The 17,088-nt window shown below is 35.0% G+C and overlaps 1 pseudogene; it reads left to right on the plus strand.

The window, feature by feature from the left end:
• The first annotated feature begins 16,091 nt into the window (after positions 1-16,091).
• On the plus strand, positions 16,092-16,749 carry LOC110213201 (DNA replication complex GINS protein PSF2 pseudogene; annotated as a pseudogene).
• The last annotated feature ends 339 nt before the right edge of the window (positions 16,750-17,088 follow it).

Here is a 17,088-nt window from a genome sequence, read left to right on the forward strand (position 1 = left end):
ATTAATAGCCAATTATTAATAACCAATGATTTGGGGAGATCCAGAATTCTCCCTTTTCCATCATTTCAAAGTTCAGTCTCTTGAAGGGCATTGAATTAACTCTCCTCAATATTGGTCAGGCCCTAACCAACCTTGCAAGGAATCTCTAATCTCAGGTGAATTCCACTCTTGATCGATAGCTTGATTGCTAGGGCAGAGATAGTTCCTTTTCCCAAGGCTGGGCTGGCATAGGATTGTTTCTCTGCCAAGAGTGACATGATGTCACTTTCAACCCTTCATTAGAGCTTACTTCACTTTGTAAGGTCCACCTCTCATTAACTGCTAACCAAACAGACTTGATTACCACCCTCAGGAACACCTCTCTTCCAAAGGCACATAAGCTATGAGACCACCTCCATGATTGTTTTTGACATTTGAGAGTACCATTGACCTTTTATTAAAATGCTGGCATTATTAATAAAATGTACTTACCAAGAAATTATGTCTCTCAAACTTTTTAAATGTGACATGACCTAGCTTTGTACTTTGCATTATCATCATTTGCACTTGCTGATAGATTTCTTACGTAGGTATTTTTTTTTTTTTAGTGTGGGATTATCCTGTTTCCCCATATAAATGGCAAGGTATTCAAAAGTAGGATATCTGTATTCCATTTCTTTCTAATTCCTCATAATACCTCCGTTTGAGAAATGTTGACTGCTGATGGATTTGCAAGCACAACAAATAAAGATGTTTTTCAGTGGATACTTTACATTATGCCTTTCTATACTATATTATAAACCTTCAAATTGTTTAAAATGCCAAAATCAAATATCAGTGCTTTGTGATGATGTCATAAATTTAATATAGTAAACTTGACCTTTCTATGTTATCAAATTACAAACTCAATAACAATAATACTAATTAATAATAATAAATAGCTACTTTATATATTGCTTGCTCTGTGTTAAGCACTTTATAATGATTATCTAATTAGATCCACACAGCAACTCCAGGAGACAGGTGCTATTATCTTCATTTTACAGGTAAGGAAACTGAGGAAAACAGAGGTTAAGTGATTTGCCCAGTGTCACATAGCTAGTAAGTGTCTTAGGCTGGATTTGAATTCAGTTCTTCCTGACTCCAAGTCTGGCACTCCAAGTCCACTGCACCACCTAGCTATCTCATGAATTTGTCTAGTTCCAAAATTTTGAATTATTGGAAAATGGCATTTTTTGGTATAAGATTTTGATTCTGCAATTACAAAAACATGGGAAGGTTTTAATCCTTGATTATTAGCATTTTGATAGTATCATTAAAATATGTCCTAGTCTCTTATGTACCCTAGTCACTTACATCGTTCAAGACAAGAATTTTTGCTTGAAGGTTAAGTTTTCCTTAGTAATAATGCAATAAGGAATTCTCCACAAATCACATATTAATTATTTTCATAACTCTGAGTAATTACATTAAAATTGGTTGTGCAAAAAGAAAGGCAATCCTGTCTTTCAGTATATTGCTAATAAATTGACTTTCTACTAATATGCAGTTTCTTATAATCCTTTCAGGGGTTTTAGGAAAATTCACATTTCAATAAGGAAAGATAATTATTTGCTTGCAGAGAATTCAAAGTGCATTGAAATTGAACAGTCGTCACAAACTATCAAAGACCAAGAATAGAGGGATGGAAGTTAGACTTAGTATTCAGGCACAGTATAGATTTTGTTCTGTCCATCTTGTACAATGCATCCTACCAGAAATTTCCAGCTTTCTTTTATGTTGGAAACAACTTGAGTTTTGTTCACTTTTTAAATAAAAGGCTTTCTAAGAATGGTCTAAAATGTTTTAGATGGGGAGGGGCCAGATGTCAGCAGCCCAGATCTTTTTAGTGGAACCATAATGGAGAACAGCTCAGTGATTACTGGTGTGGAATTTAACCCTCAGGTCAACAATCCAATTCTTTAAGCAATGGTGGCCTTTTGATAATAATAGTTCTTCTACTTCTGGGACAACAGTCGCTTTTTTATTGATAGAAACAAGAAAGGAGGAGAAAAACATTTAAGGCAAAATTGCAAATTGAAAGAGCATGGAAAATTATTATCTTGAGACTGAGTTTCAAAGATCATACCGGGAAATTCTTAACAATTATTTCCCTTGTTGAGGTATGTGATACTTAGGGAAGGTTAAATTTAGTTGCTTACCAATTTTAAAAATTAACATGTACAAAGTAATATCAAGGATTCTATTTTGGCCTTCAAATTTGTCCTACATATCCTAATGTCATTTGTAGGTCTTTAATTTGATTGGTTTGTTGTTGTCCTTGGCTGGGATCAATCAGTCAACAAGGATTTATTAAGCACTTACTGTCAGCTATTATATCTATTTTAAAATTATGTAATATTTGCATAAGTGAACTTTGACTGACTTGTGTGCTGCTACAGAAAATGGTCTTAAGGATTCAGGAGATGATGCTCTTTCCTTGGAGTCTTGAATAAGACAGAATTATTGTTGAATAGGTTATTCTTGGAAGAGGACATTGAAAAGGATCTTCAAGTGGGGAAAGCCCCCAGATTATAAAAGAGTTCAATTAAGCTGGGGAAAGGGAAGTACAAGGCTGAACAAATTCAGATTCTTCTCCAAGATGGGAAATTGGATCCCCAAGATTCATGCTTCTGAGGAGTCTTTTCTGTGAAGGACTCATTATAGAAGAACAAAAGGAGGTATTTTTCAGTTAATGCTAGAAGATGTTAGTGAAGGCATTGACAGCTCAAAGTAAATTGATATTTTATACGCACACACAGACACACACATATGTGTGTGTGTGTGTGTATATACATATATGTATATATATATATATATATATAATATATATATATATATATATATATATATACATATTTATACAGAAAGAGAGAAAGAGAGAGAAGAGAAGAGGAGGCGGAAGATTAGAAACTCAGAGACTTCCTAGATCTTATGAAGCAGCAATCAACTAAAAAACTATGTGGAACATCAGTGTAAATAATCCCATAGCACTTTTGCAAATGATATATATTCTACTATAAACCACTCACTAATATTATTTTGAAATTATATCTCTTTAATATAGGTATAGCTTATCTTCCCCAATGGGGCATAAGAATTTTATCCTTCGCTTAACTTGTATAATCTAAAGAAATTAGTACTATCCAAATAAGTGGCACTTGATGAATGCTTCTCAAATACCTGAATGAGTGAGACTTGTAGAGTGTAGTCTGAGGAAAAACTCCATAGATGTCTTTGATAGCACAGTCCCACTCACTTTCATACTACAGTGTTTAAGACTGAATTTATGTTATCTTTTCACTTTTCAACATACTGAATTCAGTTCAGTATTTTTTATTGCCCTGTGCCTGGGCATTTATCTATTCATTTTAATATTTTGAAACAATATCTACTTGAGTAACTATCTAATTACTTCATAAAATCTCAAAATTGATTCCATCTAGAAATCGATTCCCAAGGCATAGGGTTTCTGAAAATGATGAGATTATCTCCATGATACTGAACACCCATGACCTTTCATCCAAGGTTATTCTCATCTTTCCCATAAGTAGTCAATCTGGTCTTTTATGTCAGATTGTATTTTGTTTATCATCTTTAGTTTAAAAACTCAGTGGTTGGTTCTAAATTCATGTTATTGGTAATTTAGGAATTTTCCCCTCTGTCATTTGGGTAGATCTGACTATTTTAAGAGGGAAAAATGGCTAATCAAAAAACATTTCACATGATATTTTTGTGCTAGGTGTGCCTGTGGCAAGAAAGGTCATGGATGTCATACTTGAATTGCTTCAATATCCCCACTGGGAAATCTCTCCATTGGACAGACCATCTGCAAGCAGTAGAGCCATAATATGCCTAAAAATGTTTTAGGGGGCAAAATAGATTATATGTTACAGAAAAGCAAACTATTACAACATTAAACCCCACAATATACCAGATTGAAAATTTACCTACAGTTACTTTATAGTTTAGAATAAGGGCTCTTCTCTACTCCATAAATCACTGCCCAGGTAGTGCCCCTGTGCTGCTTCCAAATGTTTGCAAAATTATGATAGCTCACTCATTGTTCCCTGCACTCCATTAAAACCTTTGCTCACACCCCACCTCCTCCAGCAGAAACCCCTCTTGTCCTCATTGTCCTTTACTCTGATGCCATTTCCTGGCCATTAGGAATCCTATTGCTTTGTCTGGCTACTCTGGTTGCCAGAATTAGAGAGAATGTTAAATGTTCCTTTCTTAGTCTAACACAGGAAAGAGATTATAATTCACTGCATTCTAATTCTTCTTTCAAGAGGTCATAACTGCAGTAATGAGATGTCAAACCAACCTTTTGTGGCTTATTACCTCTTAACACTTAGAGACCCACCCAGGACCTGGGAGTTTCCTTCTCTTCTTCTCTCTCTTAGAATTCAAACTCTTTTCCTCCAACTATGTGGAATTCCTCAGCACAGACTCTTGCATATTTGGTATCTTGGATTTTTTGCTAGTGGTTATCATTCAAGTTAGATGTCCCTCTGTTTCCTGTTACAGCTGAACAGTTGATGAACCACCCCAAATGTTCCCTAGATTACCTTCTCTAGGCACTGGGAACAGTTATTCAAATAGGACTTGTCTCAGCAGCAAACAGAACATGTGAATGTCCTTAATTTAGTCTCTAAATCAGGTTGAGGAGGAGAGGAGTCAAACTCAGCTTGAAATTGGCTACATGTCCATGTATCTAGACAAGTCTAGAAATACTAATTTTGTCTTCATCCAATAATATCACTCTATAGAAAGAAGATACATAGACGAATACAAAACACAACTAGATATAGACATATTTCATATGAATGAAGAAATGGTGAAAAGAGCACCTAATGCCAATGAGTCCAAGTCACCAGCCTTGATGACACCCAAAGATACTAAATAAACTGCTGGTTTTGATCGCTGAATGACTGTCAGTCATCTTTGAAAAATCATTGAGAATGGTACAAGTGATAAAGGTCTAGATATGGACAAATGCCCACATTCTCAACAATAAAAAGTAGATATTTCCTTTACTCTATGGACTTGAATTTAATTCTAGGTAAAATTCTATGACTGTTTATTAAAGGAATAATTTGTGAGTGCTTAGAAAGGATAATGGAGTTCATTAAGTTATAGGATATAGGATGACTTCAACAAGAACATGCTATGATATGTGTGTGAGTGTGTATATGTGTGTGCGCATGTGTGTGTGTGTGTACTTGATCACTAATTGGTTGTAACTTGTATTTCATGTGTTTATTTGGAAAATAATGTAATCACTACAACTTTATCTCTGTTACACAACAGACAAAACATGCATGAGTAGTTTTTCAAAATTTTCTTATCTTCTCTTCCTTATCCTTCCTTCCACTACCCCTTACTTTTATTCAATACCCCTCAATTGCACTGAGGCTACTACTACCCTGCCGGATCATTCCAGCACCTCCCAGGGGCATTATCGCCCACTTTAAGAATCTCTGCGTACAAAATGGTTGAATCAGTTCAAAATTCCACCAACAGTGCATTAATGTCTCCTTTTCCCCCACATCCCCTCCAACATCTGTCATTTACCTTTTCTGTCCTATTATCCAATTTAATAGGTTTGAGGTAGTACCTCATAATTGTTTTAATTTGCGTTTCTCCAATCAATAGTGAGTTAGAACATTTTTTCGTATGGTTATAGATAGCTTTGATTACTTCATCTGAAAACTGATCATATCTTTTGATCATTTATCAATTGAGGGATGGTTCTTATTTTTATAAATTGAATCAGTTTTCTATATGTTTGAGAAATAAGTCCTTTATTAGAAAAAGTTCTTTCAAATTTTTTTTACAGTTATTGTTGCTCACTGTATTTCCCTCCACGCTATCCCTCCTGCTACCCCTCTACTCTCTCTCTCCTTTTATTCTGTCCCTTCTCAAAATTGTATTGTTTCTGACTATGTCCTCACCCAATATGCCCTCCCTTTTATCACATAACCCCTCCCCCTTCTCTTATCTTCTTCTCCACCTACTCTCCTGTAGTATAGGATAGATTTCTATACCCAACTGAGTGTGCATTATTCCCTCTTCAAGCTAATTCCAGTGAGAATAAGGTTCATTCACTTCACCTCACTTCCCCCCTCTTCCCCTTCACTGCTATAGAAGCTTTTTCTTGTCTCTTTTATGTGAGATAATTTACCCCATTCTTCCTTTCCCTTTCCCTTTCTGCCAGTACATTCCTCTCTCACCCCTCAATTTTATTTCTTTAGATATCACCTTTATATTCATCTCATACCTGTGTCCTCTGTCTATATATATATATATATAGATAGATAGATAGATAGATAGATATGTAGATATTGTCCAACTACCCTAATAATGAGAAAGGTCTTAGAAGTTACAAATAGCACCTTCCTATGTAGGAATGTAAAAAGTTTAACATTATTAAGTCCCTTTTGATTTCTCTTCCCTGTTTACCTTTTTGTGCTTCTCCTGAGTCTTGTATGTGAAAGTGAAATTTTCTATTCAGCTCTGGTTTTTTCCATCAAGAATGTTTGAAAGTCCTCTATCTCACTGAATATCCATTTTTTCCCTCAAAAGATTATGCTCAGTTTTGCTGGGTAGGTTATTTTAGGTTGTAATCCTAGCTCCTTTGCCCTCTGGAATATTATATTCCAAGCCCTCTGATCCTTTAATGTAGAAGCTGTTAAATCTTATGTTATCCTGACTGTGGCTCCACCATACTTGAATTGTTTATTTCTGGCTGCTTGTAATATTTTCTCCTTTATTTTGGAATACCCATGATTTTTGAAGCTCTTATTCACCTCAAATTTTGTTTACAATGTGCTATTTCATATTCAAGTAACATATTAATTTTAATGTGCTGTGATATATGATTTGACATGTTGTTCTAAAAATAATTATTGTCAAAACACTTCATAATTTTTGTAGTTATTTTTGCCAAAAGAAATTCCTTCTACCAATAATTTATTTTCTTGTGATTATCAAATACTGGGCCATTGTTTTCAATTAGTCTATTCTAAGCTTAAATGGTGTGTTTTGTTGATCTACTTTTCTTTATTTATATAATAGTACAAATTTTTATGACTTTTGCTTTATCTCATCATTCAAGATCTGGCAATGATGCATTCCTTTTCATTTGTAGTTTTAGTTATTATTTCCCTTGAATCTTTCAACCTTTTGTTTTTCAAAAAATGAACATTTTTACTGTGTTATCTATATCAAATACCTCTTTTATAATTTTTCCTAAATTTTTGTTTGAATGTATTTTAACACAGCAAAAAATTATATAATTAAATTTAGTTAATGCATTTATTGTATTGACTCGGGCCAACCATAACCGGTGAATTTAACTCTAGTTATTTGTTTTCTTTTATTCTATAAAGATTTTTTTTTTGCATTTGTATTTATAGCAATCTTGTATGTGTCTGATAGATTATATTCTAGACCTTGTATGCATCTTGGAGATATTTTGAATGGACTTTATTTTAAGATGCCTTCCTGGTTTTTACTTCTTATCTTTCAAAGTCAAAGTAAGGGGCAGCTAGGTGGCACAGTGGATAGAGCACCGGCCCTGAAGTCAGGAGGACCTGAGCTCAAACCCGGCCTCAGACCAAACACTTGACATGTACTAGCTGTGTGACCTCGGGCAAGTCATTTAACCCCGATTGCCTCACTAAAAAAAACCCCCCAAAATAAAAAAAAAACCCAAATCAAAGTCAAAGTAAATTGCCGCTTTCTTCAAAAAGCTTTTCCTCCAGCATTTTTCAAATAGTGAAAATTGGAGCTATTGTGTCTGAGTATTAATCCTTGCTCTATCCTTTATTACCTGTGTGTCCTTGGACAAGTCACTGAACTTCCAAGGGCATTTGTTTCCTCTTCTGTAATGAAAAGGTTAGACTAGATGTCCTCTAAAGTCCTTTACAGCTCTAGAAGTAATATTCTATCATTCTAGGAATTCAGTATTAATAACTTAACACATAGAATTAATTTCATCCAAGATGTTTAAAATTGGAAAGGCCTTTAGAGGTCTTCTTTTACCCATCAATTCTCTTTATAACATCTTTTACAAATGGTCCCTGTTTAAAATGTTCCATCATGGGGTACTCACAATCCAAATAAATTTAATTTTCACTCTTTTATAGGGTCAGAGCTTACAGGAGCTATAGGGGTCCTTAGAAGTCATTGAGTCCAATCCTTTCATTTTATAGACTCAGAAGCTGAGTCTTGGAAAGGTTAAGTCACTTGCCCTGTGTCACAATGCTGCTAAATGTCTGAATTGGGGTACAAACCCAAGTCTTTTTTACTTCAAGTTCAGTGTTATGCCTACTACACCACAATGTCTCTTTAGTCACAAAAATGTATTTCCCTATGTTATGTGTAAATATGCATTCTTTGTAACTTCTACAGATTGGTCTGACTTCTGAAACCTAAAGAGACACATAATTAGCCTAGTTATTGATAATTTTGCTGAGCCTCCTATACTGAGGCTTCATCAGGGCAATGAAGTGACTAGATTCTCATGGTTTATACAAACTGAACGCAAACTCTAAGTGTTCCTAACAAACTGGAAATACTTCAGATAAAGAATAAGACATAGATTGTCTGTCTGTCATCTGAGGCCTAAGGTGATCATCAACAAAACATTGGATACCAGGTTATAATATTTTCTCTGGGGAAGGGAGAGGCACAGCTATTCATTAAAAATAACTTAAACAGTGGGATTCTGAACTTCATGGGATAGAAAGAATACCTTCAAAAGAAAATCATAGCTGTGATAAAGTAAATGTGATTTTTTTGATCAGTTTATGTTCCTCACTATCATCTAAAAATGTATATTTACTGATCAATCTGTATTATTCTTGTTTCCTCTACAACTATACTATACACTACTTAACCACACGTCTTATCTGTTCTATAATACAGAATAAGCTATGCCAGTATGTGTAAATAATACACACTGGATAAATATTTCTTCATCGATTTAGAGGGTCGTATCACCTTATAATAATGTAAGCAGTATGCCATAAATGTTTAATGAGCAGCTTTATGAAAAATAAAATTATGTACAATACATTTTAAGTTTAATCTGAATTATTAACCATATTTCCTTTATTTTCTTAAATTTAGATTAAATTAAAATTAGATTTGTAGCATTTTCTTACTTCCAAGGTATAAATGCTTACACTGGAAAGTTAATAACTGGCTTATACTATGTGCTGGATCCAGCACACCCTTGACTTACATATCTTAAGTTTCTAGTCACCTTAAGGATTATACAGCACTTTCCCTACAAAAACCCTCTGAACAGTGTATATCAAATGCAATTAGTACATTTAATACATACCTCATAGTTTCTGTGTGAAGAAACTGCTTTGTAAAATTTGAAGTAAAAGCTAGGATTTTAGCCAGGATTTTAATTTCACTTTAAGGTTAAATTTTTTTTATATACTATTTAATTGGACATAATCCTGTGAAGAAGGTACTATTCTTATTAAGATTTTACAAATGTGCAATCAGATGCTGAAAGTACTTAATATGAGTGGTAGCAAGTAAGTGTATGAGGCAGAATTTAAATTCAGGTCTTATTCCAAGTACATCACTAACCATTGTCCTGGCTAGCCACTTAGTTTTTATCATCATCATCATCATCATCATCATCATCATCATCATCATCATTAATTAAATGTGGTAATTGATTAAGGATTGAAGTGGCAGGCCATCTCAAAACCTACAAAAATGTTTATCATGGCTATAAATTAGTTTTAATATTAGTAATAAAAATCACTCAGGAGTAGTTGTGTTTAAAAAAAAGTGTTAGTTGACCATACAAAATAGTCAGTCAGGATTATAGACTATCTTCTCCATTGGTGCCAGTACAATGCCAGCATATGTATAGAAGAAAGACAGTAGCAAATTGGACCACTGTGAAGGATTTAGAAGAATATCTGGATGAAAGTTAAACAGGATGACAAATTGTGGAAGAATTATAATCAACATTTCTGGATTCATTTATGCAGTCACAGATCCATTGAAGCATTAAAATAGTATAATCATCTCTATTTTACAGGCAAACAAATTGATGTTCAGTATGGTTCAACAATTTTCCATAGTCATGTAGGTCAGTGCCAGAGCTGGGAATTAAATCTTAAGAGTCCTGTTCCAAGTAGAGCCCACAGCACCCTTGATCTTTCCTACTGTTGCACAACCACAGAAAAATGTTTTGCAAATACAGATATTCAGAATGTATTGGTTAAGACTCAGTATGGTATTGGTTCAATCTCATAATATAGCTGGGGGAAAATATCTCTTCCTCCCTTAGTTGGAGTTAATTTTTTTTTCATTATTTTTTGAAGTTACTGCATGTTTTTGTTTGCTTGTAAAAGCAAAGCAAAAGTATCCTTTCATCTCTCTCTCTCTCTCTCTCTGTATGTGTGTGTGTGTGTGTGTGTGTGTGTGTGTGTGTGTATGTAAAATGTACTCCTGGGACTAGATTAGTTCTCCCCTAGGAAAATAACATAAATTTAAAGGAAGTAAAAATGGGGCAGGGTACAGGGAGGACGGAGACAAACTTGTATTATTAGAAAGAATAGTGAGAAGGGTCAGAATCTTTGAGGTGTAGGTGTCTGGATGAACCATAGCCATGAGACCAGTTTAAGGAGTGATCACTTTGTAAACTGCCATCTTGGATGAAAAGCCCAAGAGCCAAGATGGTATGATTGGAAATGTCAAAGGTTCCAAAGGTGATAGAAAGAGACAACAAGGTAGAGAGATCCTAGGGTGATAAAACTCCATTTAATAGCAGGAACCAGTCACCATCAGGATTGCTCCTTAGTGCATCAATTCAATTTGTGTTGATTTAGGGACTTAAATGAAAAATCAATACTTTGTAAAGCCATTACTTCTACAAGTAAAGCCTAACCTTTCAACCATATCTGTGTGGGGAGGGGGAAACAACTTAAGACAAAACTTCATATAGTATTCCATCATGAAAAAGAGGAGAAAAAGCAAAACCAAACAGGAATGAGGTCACAAATCCCTCGAGGCCTACTAGACTGCAGGGTATAATGTCATCTGCTAGCTTGGGTGGGGTGGTGATAGTGAGTGACCACTTTGGACTGAGACACTATGGATCAATAGACCTTCTCATAAAAGAACAAGACCATGATACATTTACTATATTCAATTCTTATTTCATCAAAACATGGTCTGTTTACAGTGGATACTTTTGTATATTAATATCCTACATTATGATCACTTCCTTTTGAAGTATCTTTTCAGGATCCTCTGATCCTGCTTTGTTTTTGTTTTTGTTCTCCTACAAGGTGACCTCATGGTTCAATGATTTTTCAATGAATTTTTGAGATCTACAATGTGGGTAATATTTCTAGCACTACAGAATCCAAAGCCATCACATCTTTTCATCCTATAAAATGCCTGTCTATGTCCTCCCATATATTTGCTATAGGAAATCCTACCAATATATTTGGTTAGGACTTTTGTTCCTAAAGATCTCCTGTCATTTCATGGATATTTGGAATGTACCCATGGATATATTAAATATATCCTGGATCATGGATAGAGTGGAGCATGTTAATCCTTGTTAATACTACATGGCTAAACCATCTTCTTTGCAGATCAAACATGCCTGTTAGCATTTTTTATGCTACCTCTCTTGACCAAGTCTTAGTTGTTAATGTTTGACCAGATACTCTGGTCTACCATGAATCTCTACACTGCCTTTTAAGAGATGTATAACTTTAATTCTTTGAAAACTGTTGTAATTCCTAAAAGAGTGATGTAAAAAAGATGCCCCATTTTTTTAGGCAGGTGCTTGATTTCCTTAAAAATAATGCAGAATTTCCCAAAGATAAACCAACTTCCTCTCCTCTTCCTCTGAAAATTTTGGCTTAGCTTATTATCTTTGTGCAATATCTATCAAAAATGGATCAGCTATAGGGACTGTATATCCAACTATTTGTTCTAGTCTAAACAATAGCCCTTAGGTATTCTGACTACCTCCTCGTATAGCCAAGTAGACTTTTTAAAGTAGCAAATCCCCCAGGCCTCATCCAGAATAAGGTTCTTACCTCCATTATCAGCTGTCTACCTTCTCTCATAGAAGCATTCATCAGTGGGACCACCTCCCTTCTCCAAAGTAAAGCCTCCTTTCTTTCCCCCTCTTTTCAATGCTTTCCTTCTCCTCACCTATAGGCTGTTTTTTTTTTTTTTTCTGAGGCTAGAGAGGTCACCTTCTACTCATTTCTAATCCTTGACTAGATTCCAGCATATTACACTCTCCTCTCTGTTCCCTTGCTCTTTTTGTACCCTTTAATATTGTAATGTAGCCCCACAGAAGAAACATTTATCTTCAGACAGGATGTCACCAGGTTCTGTCCATAATGCCCACTCTGTCTCTTCACTGTAACCTCTATCAGATTTCTGTCTTTTGTCTTGTGTACATTTAGAAAATATTTTCTTGTTCTTTCTGTTGTTACTGTGTTGCTATTATACTTGCCTGCTGCATTATTTGCTCCTCTGGCATTTCTTTTATTTGGGATGTTAGAGAAGCAAATAACTTATTCATTTCTGGTTTTCTTTTTAAAAATATTTCAGTGTTTCAAATTCATGTTTATTATTGGATGTCCATTTTTTTCCCCTCTATGGCTAAACCTATATTTGTAGGATAGGTCACCCTGGTCTATTTCCTGAATTCCATTGACCTGTGGAACATATTCTATTCCTTCTTTTTTCTACTAGTTTCAGAATAGTCTTATGGTTTGGAAATGTCTTTTCCTTTGTCTTTGAAAGTATTTCTCCTGATGGCTTGTAGGACTTGTTTCTAAAGAAAATGGTTAAATTTAACTACTGTGTGTCTTAGAGCTTGCACCTTGAGTTTTTTTTTTTTTCCCCTGGAGGTGATCTGTGAATTCTTTCTTATGGAACTTCATTTTCTATATTCAGATGTTCTGGGTACTTCTCTTATCTCTTTAATTATATGTTAATTGTTTTGTTGTTGGTTGGTTGTTTGTTTGTCCTACTGTATTGTTCTAGGAGACCTATATTTTTTAGGTTGCCTCTATGCATACTATCTTTGAGATCACTTGTGAAGTGAACATATTTACTTTTTAAAAAAAATCTTGATTTATTTTATTTTTAATTTATGGAATAAAACAAACATTTACATAACATAGCACATTAAAAACATGATTGCACATGAAACAGTAAATCTATTATGTACAACTTGCTATTCTTTTAAAAAATATATAATAAAGGGATCTTATAAATTTTTCCTTTTTTTCTTCCCCTTCCCCTTGCCCTAGAGACAATTACCATTGGACACAAATATGTATAAATATATGTAAAGTCATTCTCTACATACTTCTATTTACACTTTTGTTCCCTAGATACAAATAGTGTCATCCTTTATATGTTTTTTGTAGTTAATTTAATGTTATTGTCTTTTGCTTCTCTTCTTCTAGGTTGTTCTTCATGTCTATGTATTTACATTCCCAATCTATTGTTCTTGCTTTTATTTCTTCGGTGAGGTTTGCCATTGCAGATTCAAGTTTTATTTTGTTTGTTTTATTCTGCTCATTATTCACATGTCTCTTTTAAAGCGTTTAGGAACAGTGTATTGTAGTTTCATGTTCTTCTCAAATTCCACTAGGTCCTCTGTCTCATCAAGATAATTTCCTTTTTTTTTTTTTTGTATTTATTCATAGATACCTGAACTTGTTTACTAGGTATGGGGGCCATATTTCCTTCTGTTATACTGTTTTTACTGTTCATTTACCTAATGTATATTCAAGATCTTTGAGTTATCTTCTTATTGAAATCTTTGTTACTTTCAATCTGTCCTCCTCTTTGTTTTCCCTATCATTCCCTTTCTGACTCTTTCCCCTCTGATTCTGGTTTCTTTGTAGGCTCAGTCTCATAGCATCTGAACCTCCTCCCACAATTGACAATTCACAGTTAACCAGCTGAGGTTTCTGCACCAAATAACTTTTGAGTCAAAACTGGGCCTATCCAGGTGCTGTGCTCTTTCCCTCAGGATTGGTGGAGTGATGAACAGCTCTCTCTCTCTCTCTCTCTCTCTCTCTCTCTCTCTTGCTCTCTCTCTCTCTCTCTCTCTCTCTCTCTCTCTCACACACACACACACACACACACACACACACACACACACACACATACACACAGAGTCCTGATCTGGTGGTGACTTGTCCCACATTTTTTGTTTCTCAGTTCTCTTATCCAGTGTTAGCTGTACAAAACCTATTTACCCCAGGTACCACCAATTCAGAGCTTTGCAGCACTGGTATATTTGGGTTGTAACACTCATCTTTTTGCTCTTAAATGGTTATGGCTATGCTGGCTTTTGAGCCAGGGCAAATAGAGTCTGGTTCTCCAAAACAATGGAAAGAGGAAACAGAGATAGGGGTTTTATGTAGGCCTGTGTCATGTCCTTGTGTCTGTTATTCCACTACGAGTAGCATAAGAGATTGGGGAGGGCTTTTGAGGGAATTAATACTCAATAAATGTCAGTTATTATTTGTTTGTTTATTTGTTTTTGCCTTCTTTTGGATTCTAGTGCCTAGACCTTAGACACAGATGTAGTTGCTTTATAGTTTCTGTTTTGGATATGTTTGAGAGATCATGGAGATCAGAAAAAATTATCTAGTCTACCACATTGTTGCTCAGGTGAACCAAAAATCTATGAAGAGATCTAAATGCCAAACAGATCAGTTTTTATTTATAGTAAAGAAGCACTAGAGTTTAAGAGTCAGGAGATGACATGATAAGACCTGAACTTTAGGAAAATCACTCTGGCATCTGAATGGAAGATGGAAGGGAATGGAGATATATGAGGCAAGACCAACCAGAACACTATTTCAATAGCACAGACAAAAGGTAATGATAACCTGTAATGTGGAGTGATGGCTATGTAGGGAGAGAGAAAAGTGACATCTATGAGAGATTTCCTGAATGTAGAAAGAGCAAAATTTGACAACAGATTGAATATAAGGGATGAATGGAAATGAAGATTCAATTATGATACTATAGCTGTGAGTCTGGGTCATTGGTAGGAAGGTGGTATCCTTGCAAATAACCATAAATCTTTATTTTGAATCTATTACTTGTTCCAAGGATTGATGTGATCAACACAACCCCATTCAAAGAAAATAGAGCATCTAGAAACCTTTGCTATTTCTAAAGAATACTTATTTTATTTAGACTGTGTTGGAGCTTATCCATCATGGTGGGAGTATATTTTAATGAGAAGATATTTAATAGATATTTTATTTCTCATTTTATATTTGAGGGCCATCAAAATTGCTTTTATTGTTACATTTTTACATGAATCTTCTTTATCTATGATATATGTACCAAGGTCACATTGTTGAAGGAACACCTTTAAGGCAGCTTCCCCCCTCCACCTAATCATTAAAATGGTCTACAAACAAAGAGTATAGCAGAATTTTTCATTGTCTACAATGTTAAGTCAATTGTATGATTACAAAGATGTGGTCTGCTGCAGAGTATTATTTGCATAAGCCCTTTTCTGCTTTTCTTATAGTATAAGCTAGGATTTCCTCCTTGCAAAACACTGTACTACATTATTCTCATAAAGATTTTAAATAATGTACATATACATTATTCACATAAAAATTTTGTAGAGAATGGAAAGTTTGTATATATACATATATGTATGTACATATGTGTGTGCATAATTATTTGGGTTTCCATGATCTGAATCATTCAGTCTAGAGTGTTCCAATTGTATTCCATATCATGTTGTTGGGTATTTTTTTTGTTGTTGTTTTTTATTATACTCTCATATTGAATTAGATCTTGGTTCTAACAAATCAGAGGTCTGACTATCTATAGATACCTGATTTGTGAATGACTCCCATAAGTATAAATAATCAATTATTTTTTGTATGTTAAAAATGTCTCATGGTTGATGTAATTATTTGTTGTTCCTCATATCCAACAAATACCTTCTAAAAACAAACTTTTACATGCTCTATTAAATAGTCTTGTCATCATATAGCTACCCAGTATATAAGAGAGATTAAGAATTTTTACCATCCCCTGGGGTTCTGATCCATAGGACACAGGGATAGACCCATGGATTCAGCCAAGGTGGAGTTCCTGGCTGAGAAAGAGATGGTCACCATCATCTCCATTTTCAGCTTGGATAAGATCTACCCCATCAGGAGACATCTGCGACCTTTTAATCCTGGTTTACCTGTAGAAGTATCTCTTTGGCTGGCAATGAACCTAAAATAGAGACAGAAGCGTTGAGTGATTCCTCCTGAATTGATGGACGTTGAAAAATTGGAGGAGATACAAGATCAAAAGAGAAAAGAGGAAACATTTACCCCAATGCCTCATCTTTACTACATGGAACTTAGGAAATTATTGTTAAATCATGCTTAGGATAACATCCCCAAGGCTGATGAGATCCAGACCCTGATTAAGGATATGTGGGATACTTGAATAGCTAAACTCCTGGAATCTGCAGACAGTTTTGTCAAACAGCAGGAAACACATGCCAAGCTGGATAATCTAACCTTGATGAAGATCAATACTACTGGTGCATTCCTCACAGAAGCCCTAAATCATATGTACAAACTCCATACAAACCTCCATCCTACAGAGAGTGCTCAGTCTCAGGACTTGGAGAGGAAAACGTTGCAGCAAGAGACACTCCCTTAAATTTTGTAAGACTAAGGGTAGGCAGTGGAAAGGAGGCTAGTTTGGCACCTTGCCACTTTTCAGGAATGAACTTCCTGTAGTTGGGAAGTTCTCAGAATGTCAAAAGCTCACACAGATCACAAAAGATAGAGTGTCACCCTTTCTTTTTCTGTAAGAGAAGCAACAGATGTGAGACTGAATTTTAATTATCAGGCCTCCTCTCACTTTCAGAGGATGTCTTTGGGCCCATGTCCATTTTGAGTATCTCTGTTATAAGACAATTTCTTGTCCCTGGCAGAGTCACCCCCCATCCCCATACACACACACTCCTACCTCATCCTGCTGAAACGAATGGTGGTA

Source organism: Phascolarctos cinereus, unplaced genomic scaffold, assembly GCF_003287225.1.
Source record: "Phascolarctos cinereus isolate Bilbo 61053 unplaced genomic scaffold, phaCin_HiC Scaffold_9;HRSCAF=440, whole genome shotgun sequence".
Classification (NCBI taxonomy): domain Eukaryota; kingdom Metazoa; phylum Chordata; class Mammalia; order Diprotodontia; family Phascolarctidae; genus Phascolarctos; species Phascolarctos cinereus.